General features: G+C 45.6%; 1 pseudogene; it reads left to right on the forward strand.

Moving 5' to 3' along the window:
- LOC148133971 (beta-1,3-galactosyl-O-glycosyl-glycoprotein beta-1,6-N-acetylglucosaminyltransferase 3-like) overlaps positions 1-14,039 on the forward strand; it is a 41,473-nt pseudogene that overhangs the window by 19,182 nt on the left and 8,252 nt on the right.

Below are 14,039 nucleotides of genomic sequence, written 5' to 3' on the forward strand. Positions count from 1 at the left end.
CTTCTCCAAGAACAAGCAGATTCTCCTCCTCCAGAATTCTGTCATCTCTCTCCTTTTAAATAATGTCCTGCTCTCTGTTATTCCTGTCAATCAAACAACCTCATGCCACAGCCACATTATACTCTACGTTCCTTTTCCTTCCCATTTATTCAACCTAACCCAGTAATTTAACGTGATTGTCAATAGTTGAGGTCACAGCATTGATCCCTGTGACACTCCATTAGTTACCAGTTTGAAACTGAAGCCTTTATTCTGATTTTGTGTTTCCTGGTAATCAGGCTTTCATCTTCTACCCTGCTTATATATCATCACTGGCAAAATTTATAAAATCATGAGGGGCCAGAGACAAGATGAATAGCAAAGGCCTTTTCCCCAGGGCAGGGGAGTCCAAAACCAGATGGCACAGGTTTAAGGTGACAGGGGAAAGATTTAAAAGGGACCTGAGGAGTAACATTTTCATGCAGAGAGGGTGTGTGTATGGAATGGGCTGCCAGAGAAAGTGGTCCAGGCAGGTACAATTACAACATTTCGGAGACATTTGGACAGGGACATGAATAGGAAAGATTTAAAGGGATAAATATATATTGAACTGTTTCCAGAATACTGAAAGTAAATGTAATTTTGAACAACTCTATTGTAATCCTTGTCCAGAATTGCATGTGAGACAATCTATTTTACTGAATTTGCCTGTGCCAAGGATGTATTTATGGGATGTTACTCTATTGGAGCAGTTGCTGTTTATGAGTTAAATAACCCATTGTTCTGCTAAGTTTTCCAATAGTTATTCCAACTCTTCTTTCTTTTGTCTGTAATTTGATTTTGATTTTATTGTCACACGTACTCAGTACAAAGGTACAGGAATACAGTGAGAAGTGTATAATGTCACACACAATGAGCCATCTTAGGGACAAATACCTTGGCACAGAATCTTAAGAAGAAGATATGAAGAAAGAACAATGTTAAAAATTCAACACTTTTTATTTTTAAAGTAAATATAATGTAACATAAACACATGATATAAGTTTAACAGTTACACGTTGCAGACCTTCTTACTTTTAAGTGGAAAATAAAGGAATAAAGATGCAGGTTTAAACATTACAGTCTTTCTTAAGTGCTTAATCTCAGTTGGACCACACTTCAAAGAATCACCTCGAGATCAGAGGTCCGTGCTAAGCGATAGCTGGCCAAGAGACTGCACATGCTGGACCAAGAGATCACTCACCAGGCCAAGAGATCATCAGACTGGGCTGAGAGATCCCCACAGCTGGCTGAGAGATCATCACACCGGGCCAAGAGATCATCATACCTTGATGAGAGATCACTACCCTGGGCTGAGAGATCACCACACTGAGCTGAGAGAGCACCATATCAGGCTGAAAGATCACCATGCTGGGCTGAGAGATCACCACTCCAGGCTGAGAGATCATCACGCTGGGCCGAGAGATCGTCACATTAGGCCAAGAGATCACGATGCCAGGCTGAAAGATCACCATCCCCCCAGCCGAGAGTTGACCATGTCGGGCCGAGAGATCACCAAACTGGGCTGAGAGATCATCATGCTGGGCTGAGAGATTACCATGGTGGGCTGCGAGATCCCCACACCCAGCCAAGAGATCCCCACACCCAGCCAAGAGATCCCCACACCCGTCCGAGAGATCCCCACACCCGACCAAGAGATCACCAAGTCAGGCAGAGAGATCAACACACCTAGCCAAGAGACTGCACCTGCTCAGCCATTGAGAGAGCGGCACCTTGGGCCACTGAGGGATTGCTCAGCTTGGACCGAGAGACTGTCAGGCTGAGTTTGTGCACAGTCTGAGGCCAGGAGTCCCATAGCCAGGAGAAGAAAGAAGAGAGAAGAAAGATCAAAAATGCAAACGTGAAGAAGGAAAAGAGAAAACTGAAAAGGAAAAGTACGTGTATGTGGACTGGGCTGCCGAGGGAGGTGGTGGAGGCTGGTACAATTGCAACATTTCAGCGGCATCTGGATGGGTATTTGAGTGGGAGAGGTTTGAAGGGGTGTGGGCCAGTTGCTGGCGAATGGTACTTGATTGATTTCATCTAATACAATTATTCTCTCTCATTTAGTCTGAAAATCTCCTTTTCAAATGAAGGAATACTCACAGAGCTCCCATCTGCAGCATATGAGACAATGCTGAAGCAAACCAATATTCTGTTCCTCCTTCATTGAGCTTGAATAGTACGTACTACTTCGATATTCAAGTAGTTCTCCTCTTTTGAACAAGGCTGAACTGATATCACTAATTATCCCTCTAATCTGCAAGGGCACATGGCAATGCTGCAGTTATGAATTTGCCACACAGGGATTGACATTCTTAAGAGACCATAAAGTGCATTAGGCCTGTATTCTATAGGGCAAGAACTCATGGGAAAGCTACTTAAAATTAAATTTTCAGGGAGTTTTGTACAAAAGGTTATCAACTGTAAAGTAGTGATGGCAGGAGCCATTTTGGGAAAGCAAATATTAGCAGGAATTATACACTTAATGGTAAAGTCCTGCTGAAGTGCTGGAACAAAGAGACCTTGAAGTGCAGGTTCTTGCACCTTGAACGTAGAGTTGCAGGTAGGATATGATAGTGAAGAAGGCGTTTGGTATGCTTTCCTTTATTAGTCACAGTATTGAACACAGGAGTTAGTTGCAGCTGTACAGGACATTGGTAAGGCCACTTTTGGAATATTGTGTGCAATTCTGGTCTCCTTCCTTTTAAAAGGATGTTGTGAGACTTGAAAGGGTTCAGAAAAGATTCACAACAATGTTGCCAGGGTTGGAGGATTTGAGTTGCAGGGAGAGGTTGAACAGGCTGGGGCTGTTTTCCCCGGAGCATCGGAGGCTATGGGGTGACTGTATAGAGGTTTATAAAGTCATGAGGGACATGAATATGATAAATAGACAAATGGAGTGGGGAAGTCCAGAATTAGAGAACATAGGTTTAGGGTAAGAGGAGAAAGATATAAAAGAGACCTAAGGGGCAACGTTTTCACACAGAGGGTGGTACGTTTATGGAATGAGCTGCCAGATGATGTGGTGGAGGCTGGTACAATTGCAACATTGAAAAATCATTTGAATGGGTATATGAATAGGACGGGTTTGGAGGAAGATGGGCCGGGTGCTGGCAGGTGGGGCTAGATTGGGTTGGGATATCTGGATGAGTTGGACCGAAGGGTCTGTTTCTGTGCTGTACATCTCTATGACCCGATGACTCTAAATGGGCGGAGTGGACTAGCTCGATCTCAGGTGTCCTGTTTCACCTCCATCTTGGAATTGTCGCTATTTTAAAATCACTATTTTAACTGCAGTGTCAGAGTAAAGTGCGCTTTGCTTCAAGCCTATCAATTTGTCCAATTACCTCTGGAACACAATGACTTAACTTGCCTTTAGAAAATAAGAAATAACTATTCTTTCGATAGTTATTCTTACTCCTTTTTACTTAAAGAACCTCTTTGGATGCATCCTAACCTTCTCAGCCAAGGCCATCCCATGCCCCCCTTTTTGCTTTCCTGATTTCTTCTTCAGTAAAACCCTGCATCCCCTGTATACATCCAGGGATTCCCTTGGTCCCAGCTGCCGGTACCTCAGCCATACCTCATTCGTTTTCTGGTCAAAGCCTCAATATCTCTTGTCATTCAGGGTTCCCTATTCCTGTCAACCTTGCCTTTCACCTTCATAGGAACATATAGACCTTGAACTCCAGCGATCTCACTTTTAAAAGCCTCCCACTTGCTGGAGGTCCCTTTGCCTCAAACAAACTATTCCAATCAACCCCTGCAAGCTCCTGTCTAATTCCATCAAAATTCACCTTTCTCCAATTTAGAACATGAACCTGTGGACCAGTTCCTCTCCATAACTACTTTAAAATTAATAGGACTGATCCCACTATCATCTCCATCACCTGTCCTGCCCTATTTCCCATGAGTAGGTCGAGTTTGCCGCTTCCTGAGTAGGATCCTCTATATACTGCTTGAGGAAACTTTCATGAATGCATTTAACAAATTCATTTGCTCGTTTGAACCTATTCCACTCTTTCATAAGTTTATGGCTGATAAATCTATGTTTTGAGTTCCCATCTACCCAGTGTAACCTTAGATTCTTGTTATGCAAGGAAATAAATCTACCTGTGACTTAAAAATATCCATTGTCCTCACCTCTCCCACTTTCTGGGACAGACAATTCCAAAGTTACACACCCGAAAAAAGAATTATCTTCATCTCTGTCCAAAAAGTGTGACCCCTCACTAATTTTATAAACATGGTCCCTAATTCTGAACTCACCCACAAGAAGAAACATCCATTCCAAGATCATTAAGAGCCTTCATACATTTTGATCACTCTTAACCCGTCTAAACTCCAGCAGAAACAAACCCAGTCTGAGTACCTATCCCGATTGCACAAGCCACTCATTCAAAGTATTCATCGAGTAAACCTCCTCTGAACTGTCTTTAATGCATTTACATCCTCTTTCAAAATAAGGGACTGTTGAAGTGAATTATACGGTCAGGGTTAAATAGACATTATTATACTGTAGTAATAGAAAAACAGCAGGTTTCAATTAATGAACCTTGTACCAAGTGAACCTTATGCATCCTCGAGGTTAGTGTCAGCAAGAGTCTACAAACAGCAGTTAGTGCCATCAAGTCATTCCAGATAGGCCTTGGGGCCAGAAGAAGTTTAGAGGCAGGGAGGCAATGGTCACTGACAAGGGATGGGGCAAAACATTGACAGACTAAATGATCTCTGACTGAGTGAAGTCTAATGAATCTTGGGAAATTCAAGGAATTTGCATTAATGCATCTACAACCAAATTAACAACCTCTTTTAAGACTCTGGGATGAAGACAGAAGGTGATGAGACCTATTATCAATTTGCTGAGTCCAGCCTCCTTAGTGACTGTAATTACATTGTGTTCATCCCTCCCTCCTACTTCCTGACTTACAGTTGGGTTGACCCTGAAGAGTAAATGCAGTATTGTCTCGGGAGATGCTTGCTCATGCATGGGTGAATGCGATTGGTTGAAGTGTTTCAATCATGCATCTTCTTTCCATGTCTGCTCAGTTTCACTGGATGTTGAGATTAGGAGGGATAGAGTGGGGGTGGGAGAGAAAGTCTGAGGGTGAGAGAGAGATTGTGACCTGGAGAAGAGAGAGATTAATGTCCAGTCTGATGGTGTTTGGGGCTGGTGGAGATGGTGCGGAGAATGTTGGTGATGTTCAGATTCAGAGAGGAGGGGAGAGGGTGAGGGAGATTGGGATGATGATGCAGACAGTCTGGAACTGTGCACGTGCTCAGTTCTGAGTCAGCATGCAGACACAGTTGGCCTGAAGTTTCAATGTCAGCAAAACAGTGTCTTACCACTATTACTGAAATGCTTTTTGTATCTTCTATAGTGAAGATAGAAGCCAAGTACTTATTCATTTAATTCGCCATTTCCTTAACATCTATGGATGAAGGTTTTATGCCTGAAACATCGATTCTCCTGCTCCTTGGATGCTGTCTGACCTGATGTGCTTTTCCAGCTTTGCACTTTTTGCCCCCTATCATCTACCAATAACTCCATATTCTCACTCCCCAGAGGAGTGACACTCACATTGCGTAGATGTTTTGTTTTTAAATACCCATGGAAATTCTTGCTTTGTTGTTTTTAAGATTTTGAGTTGGGTTCTGAGATCCCAATTTCCTCCTTCTAATTAACCTTTTTCTCTGCCATACTTTATTTTCTAATCAATCATCTGACTTGCCACCCAGCTTTGCAATATCCTCAAGTTGGACGGTTTCTTCAACTTTTTCAGTCAAACACAGAAAGTCCTCCCTTTAAAGTCTCTTGGTTAAATAAGAATATACTTATTCTGAATATTGTTGAGTAAATGTTTTCTTAATCATATTAATGTATGCTTGGTGAAGGTAAAGGTAAAGTCCACATAGTCTGAGTCGACCATGGGTTGTTCTCATTACAGAGAGATGTGTATGCTCAGTTTGTACTGTCTAGTATCTACACATCATAGACCCTCCAAATTATTGAGGAGATAGCAGCAGTCAGTGAGAAAGGGACACTAACATAGCTTGCTGCTAAAGTTCGGTGAGTTTTATAGCCTGCAGTCAAAATATGTAATTCAGTGTAATGTCATCTCTCACAATAGTAGGTTAAGAGCATTCCTGAGGCATTTTATAAGAATGATCCCAGGAATGAAAGATTTGTCACATGAGGAGTGGCTGAGGACTCTGGGTCTGGACTCACTGGAGTTCAGAAGAGTGAGGGAGATCTGATTGAAACTTACAGAATACTGAAACCCCGTGGTAGGCTGGGTATGGAAAGGTGTTTCCACAAGTAGGAGAGACTAGAACCAGAGGACATAGCCTCAAAATGAAAAGGTGATGCTTTAAAGCTGAGAGAAGCTATAGACTGGTAAGCCTGACACTGGTGGCGGGCAAGTTGTTAGAGGGAATCCTGACGGACAGGATTTACAAGTATTTGGAAAGCTTAAAAATGTGTTGCTGGAAAAGCGCAGCAGGTCAGGCAGCATCAAAGGAGCAGGAGAATCGACATTTCAGGCCTAAACCCTTCTTCAGGGATGCCCGAAACATCGATTCTCCTGCTCCTTTGATGCTGCCTAACATGCTGCGCTTTTCCAGCAACACATTTTTAAGCTCTAATCTCTAGCATCTGTAGTCCTCACTGTCTCCTATGTATTTGGAAAGGCAAGGACTGATTAGGAATAGTCAACATGGCTTTGTGTGTGGGAAATCATGTCTCACTAACTTGACTGAGTTTGTTCAGAGAAGTAACAAAGAATATTAATGAGAGCAGAACGATAGACGAAATCTATCAGTAAGGCGTTTGACAAGGATCCCCATGGTAGACTGGTTTGCAAGGTTAGATCTCATGGAGTACAAGCAGAACTAGCCATTTGGATACAGAACTGGCTTTGAAGGTAAAAGACAGAGGGCGGTGGCGGAGAGTTGCTTTTCAGACTCGAGGCCTGTGACAGTGGTGTGCCACATGGATCAGTACTGGGTCCACTGCTTTTCATCATTTATATAATGATTTGGATGTGAACATAGGGGATACAGTTAGTAAGTTTGCAGATGACACCAAAACTAGAGGTGTAGTGGATGGCAAAGAAGGTTATCTCAGAGTACAACAGGATCTTGATGAGATGGGCCAATGGACTGAGGAGTGGTGTATGTATGGAATGACCTGCCAGAGGAAGTGGTGGAGGCTGGTACAATTACAGCATTTGGATTGGTATATAATGAGGAAAGGTGCAGAGGGATATGGGCCAAGTGCGAGCAATTGAGTCAAGATTAGGTTAGGAGAACTGGTCGGCATGGACGAGTTGGATTGATGGGACTGTTTCTGCGTTGTACATCTCTATGACTCTGTAACCCCCTCCACCCAGTACACTCCTCCCTATCTCTGTAACCTCATCCAGCCCTGACACCTTCTCTATCTCCAGAACCTCCTACACCCCCTACACCCCACCCTATCTCTGAGACCTCTTCCAGTCCTAATAACCCTCTCTTAGCTGTAACATCAATGCTCATTATCACTCCATGATGTCAGCCCTCCTGCGATTCCAGCCTCTTGACCATCCCCTAATTCCATCACTCCACCGGCCTTCAGCTGCTTGGGCCCTCCATGTTATCATCTCATAAGACTTTGAGCAATTTGCATTTCCCTTCTCTGATGAATCCTGTCCATTTTTTCCTGGAAATAATGTTATACCTGTTGTGGCTGAAAATGTGTTGCTGGAAAAGCGCAGCAGGTCAGGCAGCATCCAGGGAACAGGAGAATCGCGTTTTGGGCATAAGCCCTTCTTCAGGAATGAAGAAGGGCTTTTGCCCGAAACGTCGATTCTCCTGTTCCCTGGATGCTGCCTGACCTGCTGCGCTTTTCCAGCAACACATTTTCAGCTCTGATCTCTAGCATCTGCAGATCTCACTTTCTCCTATACCTGTTGTGGATTTACTAGAGTAATTCAGGAAGGGTCCCTCAACAGCACCTTGTAAATCCAACATCAATATCACCTTGAAGACAAGGCCAGCAATATGACGCAACACTACTCCTTCTGCAGTTACTCTCCACTTCACCCTTAATCCCAATTTTGAAATTAATCATTCTTCCTTCAGTTTTTCTGGGACAGAATCCTGGAACTCTCTCCCATGTGACTTTGCATTTGTGGTCAGGGTAATCTTAAAACACAAGGACAGTGGAGCTAAAGAGGAGAGTTCCTTATCATTGATGCCGTAGAGATTAGGGGGATGGGTAACAAGGCTGTCCCAGTCAGTGATGCCCACTTCATGTGAATCCACAAACAAGTATATCATTGTGATGTTGCCATGGGAATGCACATTACATTCCTGTTCTGAGGGATACATAGGAACAGTAGGAAATGAGACTTGGTCGAATCAGTCAAAGAGCCAAGATGTTTCACATCAGTGTCCCAGCGAGATGTGGACAGTTACAAGGGGAGTCAGGGTGAAACAATGCCTGCTGGAGTGTGATGACCTTCATTGTTCAGGTCTCTGAATATTGGAGTTGGGATGGTGTGCTGAGGTTGGACAGGAAGTTGGTAAGGCCAGTTCTGGGAGTCTGTGTCCTGTTCTGCTCAAGCTGCTATAGGAAGGATATTATTAAATTGCAGACGGTTCAGAAAAGATTCACCAGGATGTTGCCAGGAGTGCAGGGTTTGAGATATAAAAATAGACTGAGAGGCTGGAGACATTTTACAAAGAACATTACGGCACAGGAACAGGCCTTTCAACACTCCAAGCCTACACTGACACATTTTGCCTTCCATATTAAAACTGTCTTCACTTACAGGATCCGTATTCCCCAGTTCCCTTCCTATTCATGCCTGCTGCTGGATGCTTCTTGAAAGTACAATTGTGTCTGCTTCCATTGTCTGTTGTGGCAGTGTGTTCCATGAACTCACCACCCTCTCCATGATAAACATGCCTCGCACATCTCTTTTAAACATCCCCTGACCCCTGCACCTTGAACCTGTGTCCCCGAGTAACTGACTCTTCCACCCTGAGAAAAGGCTTCATACTTTCCACGGTATCCATGCCATTCACAATCTTATAAACTTCTATAAGGTCGCTCCTCAACCTCCTGCATTCTAGTGGAAACAAACCCAGTCTATCCAATCTTTCTTCACAGGTAAAATCCCCCATTCCAGGCAACGACCTGGTAAACATTTTCTGTCCCCTCTCTAAAGGATCCACATCCTTCTGGTTGGGTGGTGATCAGCACTGTACGTGTTTTTCACTGCAGCATAGGAAATTGAGGGTGACCTTGTTCAGGTTTACAAAATCATGACAGTGATTGATAAGGTGAATGACAAGGGTCTTTTCTCAAGTGTGGGGGAGTTCAGACTCAGGGCCGTGTTTGTAATGTCAGAGGAAAAAGATTTAAAGAATGAGGAGCTATTTTTTCCCCAGAGTGGTTTGTGATGGAATGAACTTCCAGATGAAGTAATGTATGTGGGCACAGTTACAATGTTTAAAAGATGCCAGCTCTTGATGCCAGTCATTTTTTATTCTCCATTCTGTGCTACTGAATGCCCAAATTTCTGTGACATGCATTTCTGGAGGACTAACATGGCAATGGAGTACACGTTAAATAGGAGGACCCTGGCAAGCACAGAAGATTAGACAGATCCTGGTTTGTGTGTCCAGCCATCCGTGAAGGCAGCAGGATTGGCAGGTAAGGGAGTTAAGAAGGATCAAAGCCACTGAATATGTGAGCAGGGAGGTGTCATGTTGGAGTTTTACAGGATTTTGGTGAGACCACAGCTGGAGTAGTGTGCGCAGTTCTGGGCATCACATTATAGGAAGGATGTGATTGTACTGGAGTGGGGGGCAAAGGAGATCCACCAGGATGTTGCATTAGATTGGGGGGCAAAGGAGATCCACCAGGATGTTGCATTAGATTGAGCATTGCCTAAACCTGCAGGAGTGTTCTGCTGTGTGTGTGTGTCTGTGTGGCTATGGTAACCCACCCAGTCTGCAAATCCCTGGACATTACGGGCAATTCAGCATGGCCAATCCACCTAACTTGAACATCTTTGAAATCAGAGCATCCGAAGTGTACCCAAGCAGACAACATGAAAACTCCACAGAGCCACCCAAGGCTGGAATCAAACTCTGGTTCCTGGCACTATGCTCCAGCAATGCTAACCTCTGAGCCATTCTCGGCCAGGGGAATTATTTTTGGATTCATATCAACTTGCTGTGCTCAGATTCACAGCTTTATAATGAATGGTCAAATCACCATAATTCCAATTTCACATCAGAGAGAGAGATGATGGGTGGTGAAGTTTGATTTAATTTGATTTACTATTGGGCGGCACGGTGGCTAGCACTGCTGCCTCACAGCACCAGAGACCTGGGTTCAATTCCCGACTCAGGCGACTGACTGTGTGGAGTTTGCACATTCTCCCCGTGTCTGCGTGGGTTTCCTCCGGGTGCTCCGGTTTCCTCCCACAATCCAAAAACGTGCGGGTCAAGTGAATTGGCCATGCTAAATTGCCCGTAGTATTAGTTTAAAGGGGTAAATGTAGGGGTATGGGTGGGTTGCGCTTTGGCGGGTCGGTGTGGACTTGTTGGGCCGAAGGGCCTGTTTCCACACTGTAAATAATCTAATCTAATCTAATCTAATTGTCACTTTTTTCCAAATAAATTCATGGGATGGGGGGCACCGTTGGCCAGGCCAGTGTTTATTGGCCATCCCTAATAGCCCAGAGGGCAGTTAAGAGTCACAATACAAACAGGTAACCACCTTCCCGTCTCCTGGTCCTCTCTTCATCCAAGGGTTACCCCACCCACATTGTTGTGGGCTCGATGGCAGGTTCCTTCCTGAAAGAGCATCTCAGCCCAGGCTGGGACGTGGGTTATTGGGCTTGGCTGGCTCTGTGTTCTCTCTGGTTGTAGGTTCTCTGATCCAGACTGCACACCATCGCGATCCTCTCGTTTACTTCACCCGGCAACACCGGTCCAGGAACGGCTGAAGAGAAGCAGAGACCGGGGAAGGAAACGCCTGTAGCCAGGCAGGCAGACAGGAGCGAGAGGAGCCCGGACTCCGAGAGAGAAACAACGGAACATTGGCTGGGTTTCATCCAGAGGAGGGCGGGAGGAGTTACCGAGAGAGAGAGAGAGTTACCGAGAGGGGGAGGAGAGGAGTTACTGAGGGACAGACGGAGAGGGAGGAGTTACAGAGAGAGACGGAGAGAGGGAGAGAGGAGTTACCGAGAGAGAGAGAGAGAGGGGTTAGTGTGTGTGTGAGAGAGAGGAATTACAGACAGAGGGAGTTATAGAGAGAGAGGAACGAGAGAGGAGTTATAGAGGGAGAGGGAGGAGAGGAGTTACTGAGGGAGAGGGATGAGTTAGTGGAGGAGAGGGATTACAAAAGGAAAAGGGGGTATAGAGGGAGAGGGGTTACAAAGGGGTAACGGAGAGAGGGAGAGGTATTAAAGTGGGAGAGGAATTCCAGAGGGAGAGTAGTTCCGGGGGGAGAGGGAGTGAAAGTTGGAGTCATTCGTTGAATCTTGGGGAAAAGGGAAGATAAGAGTCTAACAAAGAGAGGGGACTGGCTGCTGCGACCTCTCCAGCAAATTGCAGTCACTCCTTCCCTAAGGCCTGGTGGAGGTAATGCTGCCCAGCACAGAAAGCATCCATTCTGCATTTGCCTATCGCCAATAGGCTGGGGACACTGCCCTCTAGAAAGTGTCATGCCCAAGCTGAGCCAGCGTTGTACCCGCTGGTTGTGCCTCAGATCAGCGCTGTGTGTGCTCAGTGTGGTCTTGTTGTGTCAATGGCTGCTGGTCCAGAGAGGAGGGGGCCGGCTGACCCTCAGGAGGTGGAAAGGGCCCTCTTCAACTCCATTACTGTCTCCCTCAAGCACCAAGCCATCACTAGGGAGATTATCTGAATATGACCCGAAATTGCAGATCGTTTGTGAGGGCCCGCAAGTTTATCACTGTCCCCCTGAGCCCTGAGGAGGAACACTTCCCCTTGGCTTACTCCATGGTCATCCACCAGAGCATTGAGATGTTCGAGAGGCTTCTACGGAGCATTTACACCCCACAGAACGTCTACTGTATCCACGTGGACTGCAAATCCCCAAGTCAATTTCATGCGGCCGTTTGGTCAATCACTTCGTGTTTCCACAATGTCTTTGTCGCAGCCAAGCTGAGTGGGTCACCTATGCTGGCTGGAGCAGAGTTCAGGCAGATCTCAACTGCATGAAGGAGCTGCTGGAGAGTCCTGTCCCCTGGAGGTACTTCATCAATGTGTGTGGCCAAGACTTCCCCCTGAAGACCAACCGGGAGATAGTCCGCAGCCTCAGAGCTCTGAAGGCTCCAACGTGATTGAGTTGGATCCTGCACCAGGGTTCAAAAAGGTAACCGCCTTCCTGTCTGCTGGACCTCTCTTCATCCAAGTGTTTTCCAGCCTCCCTCCCTCCATCATAGAACATAGAACAGTACAGCACAGAACAGGTCCTTCAGCCCATGATGTTGTGCCACCCACTGATCCTCATGCATGCACCCTCAAATTTCTGTGACTATATGCATGTCCAGCAGTCTCTTAAATGTCTCCAATGATCCTGCCTCCACAACTGCTGCTGGCAATGCACTCCATGCTCTCACAACTCTCTGTGTAAAGAACCTGCCTCTGACATCCCCTCTATACTTTCCTCCAACCAGCTTAAAACTATGACCCCTCATGTTAGTCATTTCTGCCCTGGGAAATAGTCTCTGGCTATCGACTCTATCTATGCCTCTCATTATCTTGTATACCTCAATTAGGTCCCCTCTCCTCCTCCTTTTCTCCAATGAAAAAAGTCCGAGCTCAGTCAATCTATCTTCATAAGATAAGCCTTCCAGGCAGCATTCTGGTAAACCTCCTGTCAACCCTCTCCTAAGCATCCACATCTTTCCTATTATAGGGCGACCAGAACTGGACGCAGTATTCAAAGTGCGGTCTAACCAAAGTTTTATGGAGCTGCAACAAGATCTCACAACTCTTAAACTCAATCCCTCTGTTAATGAAAGCCAAAAGACCATATGCTTTCTTAACAACCCTGTCCACTTGGGTAGCCATTTTAAGGGATCTATGTACCTGCAGACCAAGATCCCTCTGTTCCTCCACACTGCCAAGAATCCTATCCTTAATTCTGTACTCAGCTTTCAAATTTGACCTTCCAAAATGCATCACCTCTCATTTATCCAGGTTGAACTCCATCTGCCACCTCTCAGCCCATCTCTGCATCCTGTCAATGTCCCGCTGCAACCTACAACAGCTCTCTATACTGTCAACGACACCTCCAACCTTTGTGTCGTCAGCAAACGTGCTGACCCATCCTTCAATCCTCTCATCCAAGTCATTAATAAAAATTACAAACAGTAGAGGCCCAAGGACAGAGCTCTGTGGAACACCACTCACCACAGACTTCCCGATACCTCTCTCTCATCTCTCTCTCTCTCTCTCTCTCTCTCTCTCTACCCCCTCCAGTCCTTCACTCCCGACTGTACAAAGAGAGACAGGGTTGTTAAAACTGTTCAAAGGCAGGGAGGTTCAGAATGTACAAAGGAATATAAAGTGGATGGAGAGTTGAGCTGCAAACAGAGTAGAAGGGCAATTGACATTTCAGGTCAGAAACTTTCATCAGAATGGAGGGAGAGGAAGGGGCTGCAGAATAAATTGGGGTGGGGGGGGCTGGGGAAAGGTGGGTGTGATGGCGATAGGTGGATGCAGGGAGGAGGTGGCTGTGATTGGTCAGTGAGTGGGGTGGTGTAGATGGGTGGAAAGGAAGATGGTCAGGTGAAAGGGATGGGGTGGAAATAGAGGGCTGGGCCTGGGATGAGGAGGGATATAGGGATATAGACTGATTACGAGAGTATACAGAAATGTAGGTAGGTTAAGAGTGTAGGAGAAAGTGAGGACTACAGATGCTGGAGATCAGAGATAAGAGTGTGGCACTGGAAAAGCACAGCAAGTCAGGCAATATCTGAGGAGCAGAAGAA

The sequence above is a fragment of the Chiloscyllium plagiosum genome, unplaced genomic scaffold (assembly GCF_037043375.1).
Source record: "Chiloscyllium plagiosum isolate Xiang-an unplaced genomic scaffold, Cpla_swu_hap1 HiC_scaffold_151, whole genome shotgun sequence".
Taxonomy (NCBI): domain Eukaryota; kingdom Metazoa; phylum Chordata; class Chondrichthyes; order Orectolobiformes; family Hemiscylliidae; genus Chiloscyllium; species Chiloscyllium plagiosum.